General features: G+C 51.5%; 1 protein-coding gene across 2 annotated transcripts in view; it reads left to right on the forward strand.

Moving 5' to 3' along the window:
* Positions 1–14,590, forward strand: part of LOC141201594 (gastrula zinc finger protein XlCGF66.1-like) — an 88,529-nt gene that overhangs the window by 38,088 nt on the left and 35,851 nt on the right. The window contains exon 1 of one of the 2 annotated variants that reach the window (XM_073663592.1): positions 7,210–7,260. The exons of the other annotated variant lie outside the window; for it this stretch is intronic. The gene's annotated coding sequence lies outside the window, so the exon portion shown is untranslated. Of the gene's footprint in view, positions 1–7,209; positions 7,261–14,590 lie in introns of those variants that run through there. 2 annotated transcript variants of the gene reach the window in all.

The following is a 14,590-nucleotide window of genomic DNA, read 5'->3' on the forward strand; positions in this document are numbered from 1 at the left end:
GTGTAGGGGCAGATAGGGGGAGCAGCCTGGGTAAAGATAGGAGCTCATTGGGTGCTGGTCACCTGAGCTCACACATAGAGGGTGTATATAAGGTGGGCACCAACTAAGATCAGGGTCAGATGCAGAGAACAAGTCAGTTGGAGACAGCAGGACAGCTGCAGAGGAGCAGACAGCAAGCAGAGAGGAAGTCAGTCTGTCAGCCTTTGCAGAGGAGTCACAGGAAGAGGAGCAGAGCAGATCCAGAGAGAGAGAGGAGAAAGAAAGAGAGACCCAGAGGGGGAAACAGAAGAAAGGACTCTAAGACCCCAACTAAAAGCACCGGGTGAAGAGTCGGCATCAGGGTACCGGAACCCAAGCTGGTGGGGGCAAAAACACACCCCAGCCAGAGACCGGAGGCCGTGGGCAGCGTCTGCCACGGCCACCCACCACATCCACCACGAAGGCATACCACGTGGAGGGTCAGGGAACCCAAGGCCAAGGGTCACCCAACAGAAGGCCCGAGGGAGCTGGACCTGGGTGGATCACTAGTGGGGACGGCCAGAGAAAGGACAGAAGGAGAGCTCAGGGTCACGCTCCGGACTCGCTTGGGGGTTGGCTGGATCCAGGACCTGGTGGACGCAGCACGGCTCGGGAGGTCACTTGAAGCTGGAGTGACCGGAACATCAGCAGTGAGTAAATACCCTAAACTGCACAACCCGACTCTGTCTTCATTTAACACCTATGCTGCACCACCACAACCCCCATCCTCTGCACCTGACCCCCTGAGGCTATACCCCACCCGTTGGGGGTTATACCATCACAAGCTGCACCTACACCATCAGCCTCAGCGGACCCTGCTGCAGCGGCGGCCATAGTGACCGCAACACAACGGGTGGCGTAGTCGACACAAAAGAACTCTTAATAACATCTGTAGGACTGCCACATAACACTGAGCTTGACGCCCTGGGCACGGGGCCGGGTCACAGCCGCTCGGAGACTACAACCCCCCCATCTGATCCGGTGCCGGGTATTCCCCTCAAAAAGGAATATGTCCCAGGGGGCGCGTCAACTTTGGCGTAGTCGGCAGGATTACGTGCCCGCAACACCCAGGTACTGCGTGCCTGAAGAAAAGTGCAAGTTTACCTCAGAAAGAAGTCTCCCGCCGGTTCCGGAGGGTCCACGCCATCGGACTCCATCACCAGTCGTTTCCCGCCGATTGTCCGCCATTTCCAACTTGTTCCCGCCATCTGCAGAGTTTCCCGCCACTGGGCGACGCTTCCCGCCAAAACCGCAGATTTCCCGCCTTGGAAGAGCAGCGGACGCCATTATGGGCGTGCCAAAGGAGGGCAAGAGGCCACCTCCCATCGTGGGCCGGGACAGAAAATGGCGCCAAAAGTGGAAACCGCCCCCACCAACAGAGACTGTGATGCTGGAGGTGTCTGTCAGCGTGAAAGAACTACCCCTGGAGCTGACAGTCACCGAGTTGCCCCGGGACCGCCCTCGAAGTGGGAGGAGACGAAAGAAAAGAACGAAGATGGGTGCCGCCTGGAGCAGTCTGGAGCGAGCGCACCCGGAGGCAAGAAGTCTAACGAGGAGTAGCGGAGAAGTTTACCCGGATATGGAGAGAAAGCAGAACAGCACCGGCCCGCTGGCCAGGAGTCTGCTAAAGACCGAGGAAGGAGAGCAGAGCAGCACCGGCCCGCTGGCCAGGAGCCTGCTGGAAGAAGAGCAGAGCAGCACCGACCCGTTGGTCAGGAGCCTGCTAGACACCACGACCCCACTAGGCCTAGTGGAGGTCCTTGCACAGCTCCCCCGAGACCGGGAGTGTGCACAGACTGCCCTGGAGGGCCTCGCACGGAGGATGGCCCGGGTACAGCGCGAGATACTGGCGGAGTGGAGCCGGGAGATGACCCAGCAAGCTGAGACCAGTCAACGGAGCACGCTACCCTGGAAGAGGAAGCAGACCGCCTCTGAGGATGGCGCGGGAGGACCCAAGGCCGGAGACGGCGCCGAGAAGGGAGCCGAACGCATGGAGGCAGGTAAAGGGGACGCCTATACCCCAAGCCGAGAAACCGCCCACCTGCCCCAGCTCCCCGTCGCAGAGCCCGAAAGTCCCCCTGCTGTGCCCGTAGCCGCCATGTCACCGCTATGGACTAGGCCCCGACCGGAAGCCGCCGCAGCGACCCCTGTGACGTCACGCGCCTCGACCCGGAGCGTGACAAAGCAGGAAATACCACCAGCCTGGTCGCAAGGCCTAGTACCCCCGGGCGCCGCATCACCAACAGCGCCCCCTACCTCCGCGGAGCCTCCGGCCTGGCCGCAAGGCCAGGTAGCCCAGGGTGCCGTCGTCCTAACGGTGCCCTTCACCTTCCAGGTGCCCCAGGCCTGGCCGCAAGGCCTGGGCAACCCGGGCGCCACCACCACCGCGCCCGCGCCCGTAAAACCAAGGGTGCCACACCTGGGGGAGGACTTGTTCAGCCAGCTCACATGGCCGGACGGGCGGCCCTTCATCTGGCCCGAAGGATACCATGAGCTGGAACGGCAGCAGAAACTAAGACCCCTGGATGAACCCCTGATTCCGGCTCCGAAGCCCGTGGCACGGATCTCGCCCCCGCTAGCGGAAGCACAGTTTGAGTGGGACCCCACCGGAGAAGATCTAATGGGGTTCACTCAGGAAACTAGGGCAGCTGCAGCAGAGCGTGCGGAGTGCTGCCGCCAACAGCTCGAAGAGTTCGCGAGGGAGCGGAGAGAGAGGCGGGTCCGGGAACAACAGGCCCAAATAAGGAGCGCCGAGCAGAAGAGCCGGACCAGGAGGGACCCCCGTGCAGCGCATTGTCCCCGCACCATCGGGACAGTGATCAAGTTCAACCAGCAGCATGGGTGGGGCTTCATCCGAGACAACAACACCCCCGGCGACGTCTTTGTCACGCGCAGAGACGTGGAGTCCCATCTGCCGGAGGGGCACAGAGGTCGTGACCTCTACATCGGAGACGAGGTCACCTTTACCCGGCACAAGTGTGCCAAAGGACCTTATGCCCTCCACGTACACCGCCTGACGGAGGAGGAGTTGCGGTGCGAGGAGGAGGAGCAAGAGGACCCGGACGGGTCTGAAGTAACAACCAGCTGTAAGCAAAGAGCAGGAGGAAGACGCCGTTGAGTGCGGCAGAGCAAGTGATGTAAATAGTTACCCGATCGGGTACCAAAGAAACTGTTGATATATATATATATAGTCCCCGTTGGGACCAGCAAGAGTGAACTGTTTACCCGTTAACCCCTTAATCCCACAGGCTGAGGACTGTGAGCAGCCATTCCCTTCCCTCTACCTGGCCGAGGACTGAGAGCGGCCAACTTCCCCTGTATATAGTTGCGCGTCCTAAAGCGCCCCCTACCGGTTTTATAGGAAAACCAGTTTTTCTAGAGAAACTGTCGCACTTTTCCCGGACACACGTTGCACAGTGTCCGGAGGAGGAACCTGAAACAAGAAACGACTACGAGAATGTTTATATGAAAAGTTTTATATGATGTTTTATATGTTTATGTTTATGAAAAAAAAATTGTATGTTTGGTGTTTTATGTCTTACAGCCCGAGGACGTGCTGTGATTTACCAGGGGGGAATGTAGCACCCTGATGATTCGGCTGCTACAGGAGTATTGCACCTCAACCCAGAGGTGTGATATTCCACTCCCGGGTAAGGATGGAGTGTGGAACTGAGCTCGGTAGGCTGCATGCACTACATACATCCCATTTCCGAGGAACAGACCAACGGTACTCCCACTTAGAAATGTGCAGGTACGACCGAGTCTGTTCCTGGCTGGAGTGGGAGGGGGGTGGTACATCCCAAGTAGTGTAGGGGCAGATAGGGGGAGCAGCCTGGGTAAAGATAGGAGCTCATTGGGTGCTGGTCACCTGAGCTCACACATAGAGGGTGTATATAAGGTGGGCACCAACTAAGATCAGGGTCAGATGCAGAGAACAAGTCAGTTGGAGACAGCAGGACAGCTGCAGAGGAGCAGACAGCAAGCAGAGAGGAAGTCAGTCTGTCAGCCTTTGCAGAGGAGTCACAGGAAGAGGAGCAGAGCAGATCCAGAGAGAGAGAGGAGAAAGAAAGAGAGACCCAGAGGGGGAAACAGAAGAAAGGACTCTAAGACCCCAACTAAAAGCACCGGGTGAAGAGTCGGCATCAGGGTACCGGAACCCAAGCTGGTGGGGGCAAAAACACACCCCAGCCAGAGACCGGAGGCCGTGGGCAGCGTCTGCCACGGCCACCCACCACATCCACCACGAAGGCATACCACGTGGAGGGTCAGGGAACCCAAGGCCAAGGGTCACCCAACAGAAGGCCCGAGGGAGCTGGACCTGGGTGGATCACTAGTGGGGACGGCCAGAGAAAGGACAGAAGGAGAGCTCAGGGTCACGCTCCGGACTCGCTTGGGGGTTGGCTGGATCCAGGACCTGGTGGACGCAGCACGGCTCGGGAGGTCACTTGAAGCTGGAGTGACCGGAACATCAGCAGTGAGTAAATACCCTAAACTGCACAACCCGACTCTGTCTTCATTTAACACCTATGCTGCACCACCACAACCCCCATCCTCTGCACCTGACCCCCTGAGGCTATACCCCACCCGTTGGGGGTTATACCATCACAAGCTGCACCTACACCATCAGCCTCAGCGGACCCTGCTGCAGCGGCGGCCATAGTGACCGCAACACAACGGGTGGCGTAGTCGACACAAAAGAACTCTTAATAACATCTGTAGGACTGCCACATAACACTGAGCTTGACGCCCTGGGCACGGGGCCGGGTCACAGCCGCTCGGAGACTACAACCCCCCCATCTGATCCGGTGCCGGGTATTCCCCTCAAAAAGGAATATGTCCCAGGGGGCGCGTCACACTCATATACTAATCTTTTATGATATTGGGGTCTTCTGGAGAGGGCTGCAGAACCCACTGTGGAGGAGAGGACACAGCAAACAGGACTGATTTCAGCTTCCTGCTCCTGCTTGCTGTCCGATGCTGTGAACTCTCCTCCACCACCTTCTACTCTTTGAGGAAATGCTGCTGGGAAAGGAACCGCAGGAGGCAGAAGACCCCCTGTAAGCGCTCTCAACAGTCTGATGGGGAAGCGTTCATTGGCCAGCGGCCTCTCTCCTGCATGACATGCCCCCTTTTGCAATGCTCGCACTCTGCCCAGGGTATCAAAAATCATTATGGGTGGGAGTGGACGGGGTTAAGCAGCATCAGCCCTCAGTCAAGGGGCACCATAGCAGCTGCGTGATCTACTGCCTGAGCACTGCGCCCCTTCCTGCATGGGCCCCCCTCCACCTGTGGGCCCGGGTGCGGCTGCATCGGCGGTGTGTCCACCCCTGGCTGAACGCCTCGCTGCGGCTCTGAGCAAATGTAATATTATTTACACACAAACGAGTGGTAAAGTAATCAGTGAGACACCTGTGGGATAAGAACGTAAGAACGCCCATTACACCCTCAGATGACTTCCCTGGTGGGTACAGTGTCCGAAATGGGGTCACTTTAGGGGTTCTTCACACGTCGGGGGCTTTGCTATTGGCCCTCACAAGTGAGGACTGACAAACACACACGGTTCTGCTCAGTACACCTCGTACACGCACGGCTCCGCTCCGCACACCTCGTACACGCGCGGCTCCGCTCCGTACACATCGTACACGCGCGGCTCCGCTCCGTACACCTCGTACACGCGGGGCTCCGCTCCGTACATGGGCGGCTCCGCTCCGTACACCTCGTACACGCGCGGCTCCGCTCCGTACACCACATACACGCGGGGCTCCTCAACCGTACACCTCGTACACGCACGGCTCCACTCCGTACACGCGCGGCTCCGCTCCGTACACCTCGTACACGCGCGGCTCCGCTCCGTACACCTCGTACACGCGCGGCTCCGCTCCGTACACCTCGTACACGCGTGGCTCCGCTCCGTACACCTCGTACACACGCGGCTCCGCTCCGTACACCTCGTACACACGCGGCTCCGCTCGTACACCTCGTACACACGCGGCTCCGCTCCGTACACCTCGTACACACGGCTCTGCTCCGTACACCTCGTACACACGCGGCTCTGCTCCGTACGCCTCGTACACACGCGGCTACGCTCCATACACCTCGTACACACGCGGCTCTGCTCCGTACACCTCGTACACACGCGGCTCTGCTCCGTACACCTCGTACACACGCGGCTCTGCTCCGTACACCTTGTACACACGCGGCTCTGCTCCGTACACCTCGTACACGCGCTGCTCCGCTCCACTCCGTACACCTCGTACACACGCGGCTCCGCTCCATGCACCTCGTACACACGCGGCTCTGCTCCGTACACCTCGTACACACGCGGCTCTGCTCCGTACACCTCGCACACACGCGGCTCCGCTCCGTACACCTCGTACACACGGCTCTGCTCCGTACACCTCGTACACACGCGGCTACGCTCCGTACGCCTCGTACACACGCGGCTACGCTCCGTACACACGCGGCTCCGCTCCATACACCTCGTACACACGGCTCCGCTCCGTACACCTCGTACACACGCGGCTCCGCTCCGTACACCTCGCACACGCGCGGCTCTGCTCCGTACACCTCGTACACAAGCGGCTCTGCTCCGTACGCCTCGTACACGCGCTGCTCCGCTCTGCTCCTTACACCTCGTACACACACAGCTCTGCTCCGTACACCTCGTACACACGCGGCTCCGCTCCATGCACCTCGTACACACGCGGCTCTGCTCCGTACACCTCGTACACACGCGGCTCTGCTCCGTACACCTCGTACACACGCGGCTCTGCTCCGTACACCTCGTACACACGCGGCTCCGCTCCGTACACCTCGTACACACGCGGCTCCGCTCCGTACACCTCGTACACACGCGGCTCCGCTCCGTACACCTCGTACACACGCGGCTCCGCTCCGTACACCTCGTACACACGCGGCTCCGCTCCGTACACCTCGTACACACGCGGCTCCGCTCCGTACACCTCGTACACACGCGGCTCCGCTCCGTACACCTCGTACACACGCGGCTCTGCTCCGTACACCTCGTACACACGCGGCTCTGCTACATCCACACTGTAAACCCCTCCTGACCCCACACATAAACTTCAGCTCATCCAGCACCATGACAACCAGCACAGCAGAGTCCTGCATCCACTGAGGCCCCTGATCATGTGACCCCTGACTCCTCCCCTCCTGTGACCTCATCACAGCGCCTGTGCGCACAGAGCAGCCATATATGTGGTGGCGGCTCTGCAGGTGGAGGTATGTGGAGACCCCATTACTGGGTGCAGGGGGCATTAACCCCTTCAGCACGTAGGCTCTTTTGGGGTCTTGTGTTGCCCCTTTATAAGAATCATAAGGTTTTTTGTTCTGTTTCCTGTGATAGATACATACGACCCAACTATGGAGACAGGAAGGGAGGAGACGTATTGTTCTCATAGTACAGGACCCCTTTACTGGCCCCACAGTGTAATGCCCCCATTATGCCCCTTATGCAGGATGTATGATGCCCCCACACAGTGTAATGCCCCCATTATGCCCCTTATGCAGGATGCATGATGCCCCCACACAGTGTAATGCCCCCATTATGCCCCTTATGCAGGATGTATGATGCCCCCCACACAGTGTAATGCCCCCCACACAGTGTAATGCCCCCATTATGCCCCTTATGTAGTATGTATGATGCCCCCACACAGTGTAATGCCCCCATTATGCCCCTTATGCAGGATGTATGATGCCCCCATTATGCCCCTTATGCAGGATGTATGATGTCCCCACAGTGTAATGCCCCCATTATGCCCCTTATGCAGTATGTACGATGCCCCCACAGTGTAATGCCCCCATTATGCCCCTTATGCAGGATGTATGATGCCCCCACACAGTGTAATGCCCCCATTATGCCCCTTATGCAGGATGTATGATGCCCCACACAGTGTAATGCCCCCATTATGCCCCTTATGTAGTATGTATGATGCCCCCACACAGTGTAATGCCCCCATTATGCCCCTTATGCAGTATGTACGATGCCCCCACAGTGTAATGCCCCCATTATGCCCCTTATGCAGGATGTATGATGCCCCCACACAGTGTAATGCCCCCATTATGCCCCTTATGCAGGATGTATGATGCCCCACACAGTGTAATGCCCCCATTATGCCCCTTATGTAGTATGTATGATGCCCCCACACAGTGTAATGCCCCCATTATGCCCCTTATGCAGTATGTATGATGCCCCCATACAGTGTAATGCCCCCATTATGCCCCTTATGCAGTATGTATGATGCCCCCACACAGTATAATATTTCCACAGTACCGCCTGAGGTCCTGCAGTTGGAATAAGTCCTGAGATTTTACAGTTGAAATAATCCCTCTGGAGTTGGTTTTCCCTCTGCCTGCTCCCCTACATGTATACCCTCCGAGCATGTATACATGCATGTAAGGGAGCAGGTCTTACTAGATATCGTAAAAAACAAGGGGTAGGGTGGAGAAGTGCTGTGCTTGTGTGAACCTGTATATTGAATGGAGTACACGTACAGATGACAATTGTCTGCTCACCTTGATGGGTTGTGCAGACTGCACAACCCGGGTTTAGTAGCCACTGATGCTGATGTCGTTACCACCGCGCCCACTGTGTCTCCTCTGAAACCGCGGACTGAGCTCCCAATCAATTGGTTCCGGATGTAGATCACGCGGGTGGTGACATAACAGGTCCTATTGCTGGAAGTACATCCAGTTCCCTGCAGCTCCAAGCCACAACTCCCAACGGGAAAGGTGAGACAATGTGCAAAGTGTTGCGGTCAATATGGGCGCCGGATACTGAATGGAGCACTTGGGACAGGTGACTAAAAGAAACAAACCTTTTTATTTGGATATTCTTATGCCCACAACGCGTTTCTGCAGCGATCCGCTGCCTTCATCAGGTGGAATTTCACCTGATGAAGGCAGCAGATCGCTGCAGAAACGCGTTGTGGGCATAAGAATATCCAAATAAAAAGGTTTGTCTTACTAGATATCGAGGCTTTGTACAGTAATATACTGCATGAGGATGATATCAGAGGAGCATGAGATTTACCAATTATCCTTATGGTAGCATGAGACGGACTCTACAACCCACAGAAGTTGATCAGAAGTTGATGCAGCTCATCCAGGATGGCACATCAATGCAAGCTGTGGCAAGAAGGTTGGCTGTGTCCAGAGGCTGGAGGCGCTACCAGGAGACAGGCCAGTATACCAGGTGACGTGGAGGGGGCCGTATGAGGACAACAACCCAGCAGCAGGACCGCTACCTCTGCCTTTGTTCAAGGAAGAGCACTGCCAGAGCCCTGCAAAATGACCTCCAGCAGGCTACAAATGTGCATGTGTCTGCACAAACGGTTAGAAACCGACTCCATGAGGGTGGTATGAGGGCCCGACGTCCACAGGTGGGGGTTGTGCTCACAGGCAAAACACCGTGCAGGACGCTTGGCATTTGCCACAGAAAACCAGGATTGGCTAAGTCGCCACTGGCGCCCTGTGCTCTTCACAGATGAAAGCAGGTTCACACTGAGCACATGTGACAGACAAGTCTGGAGATGCCTTTGAGATATATATATATATCTCACACACACACACACACACACACACACACACACACACACACACACACACACACACACACACACACTCTGCTCAAGAAAAATAAAGGGATTCAGGTCTGGGGAACGGGCGGGCCGGGCCAGTCCATAGCTTCAATGCCCTCATTTTGCAGGAACTGCTGACACACTCCAGCCACATGAGGTCTGGCATTGTCATTTGTCATTTGTGGCCTGCTGGAGGTCATTTTGCAGGGCTCTGGCAGTGCTCCTCCTGTTCCTCCTTGCACAAAGAGGAGGTAACAGTCCTGCTGCTGGGTTGTTGCCCTCCTATGGCTCCCTCCACATCTCCTGGTATCTGCTCCATGCTCTGGACACTGTGCTGACAGACACAGCTACACTTCTTGCCACAGTTCGCACTGATGTGCTATCCTGGATGAACTGCACTACCTGAGCAACTTCTGTGGGTTGTCCTGTAGACACCGCCTCATTCTACTGTACCTCTAGGGGTGAGAGCAATGGAAAAATGAAAAAGTGACCAAAACAACAGCCAAAAGGATGAGAACAGAGAGATGGTCTGTGGTCACCACCTGCAGAACCACTCCTTTATAGGGGGTATCTGGCTAATTGCCTATCATTTCTACCAGTTGTCTGTTCCATTTGCACAACAGCAGTAGAAATTGATTCACAATCAGTGTTGCTTCATAACTGGACAGGTAGATTTCACAGAAGTGTTATTGACTTGGAGTTACATTGTGTTGTTTAAGTGTTCCCTTTATTTTTTGAGCAGTGTGTGTGTATATATATATAATATATTTCCATATTTTTATTGATCATATTAAAATTGTACATATACAATACAGACCAAAAGTTTGGACACACCTTCTCATTTAAAGATTTTTCTGTATTTTCATGACTTTGAATCCCACTTATTAAACCTGACAGGGCACACCTGTGAAGTGAAATCCATTTCCGGTGACTTCCTCTTGAAGCTCATCAAGAGAATGCCAAGAGTGTGCAAAGCAGTCATCAAAGCAAAAGGTGGCTACTTTGAAGAACCTAGAATATAAGACATATTTTCAGTTGTTTCACACTTTTTTGTTAAGTATATAATTCCACATGTGTTAATTCATAGTTTTGATGCCTTCAGTGTGAATGTACAATTTTCATAGTCATGAAAATACAGAAAAATCTTTAAATGAGAAGGTGGGTCCAAACTTTTGGTCTGTACTGTATATCGTGCAAGACAAATTTGTTTTGCATCAGGCTGGAGATGACTACGGAATTGCACCCAATTCCTCAAATTATATACTATTATCTAAATGATCAAAGGTTCATTATTATGCCATCAAGTTTAGTTGATTTGATAATCAGAATTATACTATGTCAAATAATAAAGGAGATTATTTATGAAAAATTCTAAAGTGACTAGTGCATCAAATAGATAACAATTGATCATATATACTGTGTATAAAAATAATAAATAAACAAACGATACAACAAAGATACCACCTATAAAGTACTCTTGTGCCATATTTCGATATGAAATTCATATGACAAGATTGATAGATTATTAATTACCAGAGATGAGCGACTATTTTGATGTTCCAGTTCGGCAAATAAACCTGTAACATCAGAAAAATGTTCGGGCTCCCTATCACGGACACGAACATGGCCCGAATATCTTTGGTTTCCCGTGCTGTCATCTGCGTGACATCGTGGGAATCAGGGCCTGTGATTGGCGGTAATATAGCTATCACCGGACACAGCACTGCAGGGACTATACTGACAGCTGTCACCGTGATCCCCGCAGGTTTGACAGTGACCTGCGATAATATAGCTACCACCGGTCACAGCGCTGCAGGGACCATACTGACTGCTGTCTGCGTAATCCCCGCAACTGTGACAGTCACCCGGGGTAGAAAAGCTTACCGAGGGTGACAGGCGCCGGCTGATGGGGCTACTACCCTCATCATCCGGCGCCTCGTGGCATTGTAGACGAGCGCCGCTGATAGGAGAATTAACATCTCATCAGCGCGCTTGCGCGGTGAAAGTAAAAGTAAAATTAAAAAAAGTTAAAATATTTAAATAAAAATTATAAGCACATATACTCACCTATCACTTACCTGCACCTTGACCCTGATGTTCTCGTCCCCTGTAAAAAATAAAAAACACCATATACTCTCCTTTCAGCTAATCCTCGAAGCCCATCATCACCTGCAATAAAGGTAAAATAATAAACCAACCTCAATCTCACCTGTCTGCCACAGTCCATATAGCGAGGGTCCCATGACGATCTCAGTGATAGACCAGCCACATCCCGAGATATTTATACTCTCCAATCTGCGTTCTTTTTTAAAGCTACATGCAAATGTGCTCACCATCTTTTTATACAGATAATCACCAATAACATTTCATAAAAATATCACATGACCCGGAACAATTTACATACAGAATTATTAAAAAAAAATGTCACATGATCCGAGGCAATTTACATATATGATTATTTATACAAAAAACATACAACGTATATTAAAAAACTCTTTCAATACAATGTTTTTAGAACAGACTAAATTATCCTTTAATAATGGAACATTATTTCTCTTCGCATGTTTAGTCCATTTGGATGGCATGTATTTAGGTGGAACATCAAATATGTCTCCCAATCTAGTAGGCGTTCTTCAAATCACCTCCTCTGGGATTGGGAAAGATTTTTTCTCAGTACCATACATAAAGCTGAGAGATATCTTTGCTATGGATCTGAATAAAGTGTCTGGAAGCAGAAGAAACATTTCTATTAGATTCATTGATATTGAATATATCAGCTACAGTTAGGTCCATATATATTTGGACAGAGACAACATTTTTCTAATTTTGGTTTTAGACATTACCACAATTAATTTTAAACAAAACAATTCAGATGCAGTTGAAGTTCAGACTTTCAGCTTTCATTTGAGGGTATCCACATTAAAATTGGATGAAGGGTTTAGGAGTTTCAGCTTCTTAACATGTGCAACCCTGTTTTTAAAGGGACCAAAAGTAATTGGACAATTGACTCCAAGGCTATTTCATGGACAGGTGTGGGCAATCCATTCGTTATGTCATTCTCAATTAAGCAGATAAAAGGCCTGGAGTTGATTTGAGGTGTGGTGCTTGCATTTAGAAGGTTTTGCTGTGAAGTAAACATGCGGTCAAAGGAGCTCTTCATGCAGGTGAAACAAGCCGTCCTTAAGCTGAAAAAACCTATTCGAGAAATTGCTACAATATTAGGAGTGGCAAAATCTACAGTTTGGTACATCCTGAGAAAGAAAGAAAGCACTGGTGAACTCATCAATGCAAAAAGACCTGGGCGCCCACGGAAGACAACTGTGGTGGATGATCGCAGAATAATCTCCATGGTGAAGAGAAACCCCTTCACAACAGCCAACCAAGTGAACAACACTCCAGGAGGTAGGCGTATGAATATCCAAATCTACCGTAAAGAGAAGACTGCATGAAAGTAAATACAGAGGGTTCACTGCACGGTGCAAGCCACTCATAAGTATCAAGAATAAAAAGGCTAGATTGGACTTTGCTAAAAAAACATCTAAAAAAGCCAGCACAGTTCAGGAAGAACATTCTTTGGACAGATGAAACCAAGATCAACCTCTACCAGTATGATGGAAAGAGAAAAGTATGGCGAAGGCGTGGTACAGCTCATGATCCAAAGCATACCACATCATCTGTAAAACACAGCGGAGGCAGTGTGATGGCTTGGACATGCATGGCTGCCAATGTTTATTGATGATGTGACACAGGACAGAAGCAGCCGAATGAATTCTGATGTATTCAGAGCCATACTGTGTGCTCAGATCCAGCCAAATGCAGCCAAACTGATTGGTCGTCATTTCATACTACAGATGGACGATGACCCAAAACATAAAGCCAAAGCAACCCAGGAGTTTATTAAAGCAAAGAAGTGGAATATTCTTGAATGGCCAAGTCAGTCACCTGATCTCAACCCAATTGAGCATGTATTTCACTTGTTAAAGACTAAACTTCAGACAGGCCCACAAACAAACAGCAACTGAAAACCACCGTAGTGAAGGCCTGGCAGAGTATCAAAAAGGAGGAAACACAGCGTCTAGTGATGTCCATGAGTTCAAGACTTCAGGCAGTCATTGCTAACAAAGGGTTTTCAACCAAGTACTAGAAATGAACATTTTATTTACAATTATTTCATCTGTCTCTTGTAGCTAGGATCCTTGAAGCTCTGTCCAGAGTCCAGGGTGGGTAACCTCTCCTAATTAGTTTATCCCACAAGTAGTGATTTCACTTTCTAGTTTGTCAGCTTTAGGCTGCAGTTACGCTTTATCCTGGTATACTCTCCCACTGGGATGGCTTTTATGGTGTGACTGCGGTCGACTGCTTGCAGCATGCAGTATCGTATTTCCTGAGTGGGGTTTAGAAAATGTTGAAGTAGCTATACTGCCATTTCCCCCCTCCAGTCTGAGGTCCAAGAATGGAATTACAGTGGGTGAGTATTGTATGTGAATGACAAATTAAAATCATTAAGATACTGTACAAATTCCGGTATGGCAGATACATTACCCCTCCATATGAAGATCAAATCATCGATGTATCTGCCATACCAGAACAGACAATTCACATAAGGATTCGCAGAAGTATACCAACATTTATGCTCCCAGAAGGACATTATTAAGTTTGCGAGCGACGGGGAGTATTTAGCTCCCATGGAGACCCCCTTGCACTGAAGGAAAAAAACCTGCTTGTACATAAAAAAATGATTAGTTATTAAAAATTGCACCAACAAGACAATATATTCACATAGATCAGAAGAATAAGCGCTGAATTTAAATAGATGATTCTTTAGCGTTTGGATAACAATATTATGAGGAATGCAAGTATACAATGACACTACATCGCAGCTAAGCCACGTGTAGTTAGGCTGCCATTGCATTTTAGATACCTGATTTAAGACATCCCTGGAGTCCTTTAAAAATCCTGCAGTTCTTTGAACT

This window comes from Phyllobates terribilis, unplaced genomic scaffold (assembly GCF_046119375.1).
Source record: "Phyllobates terribilis strain yellow unplaced genomic scaffold, ASM4611937v1 Scaffold_119__1_contigs__length_5224398, whole genome shotgun sequence".
Taxonomy (NCBI): Eukaryota; Metazoa; Chordata; class Amphibia; order Anura; family Dendrobatidae; genus Phyllobates; species Phyllobates terribilis.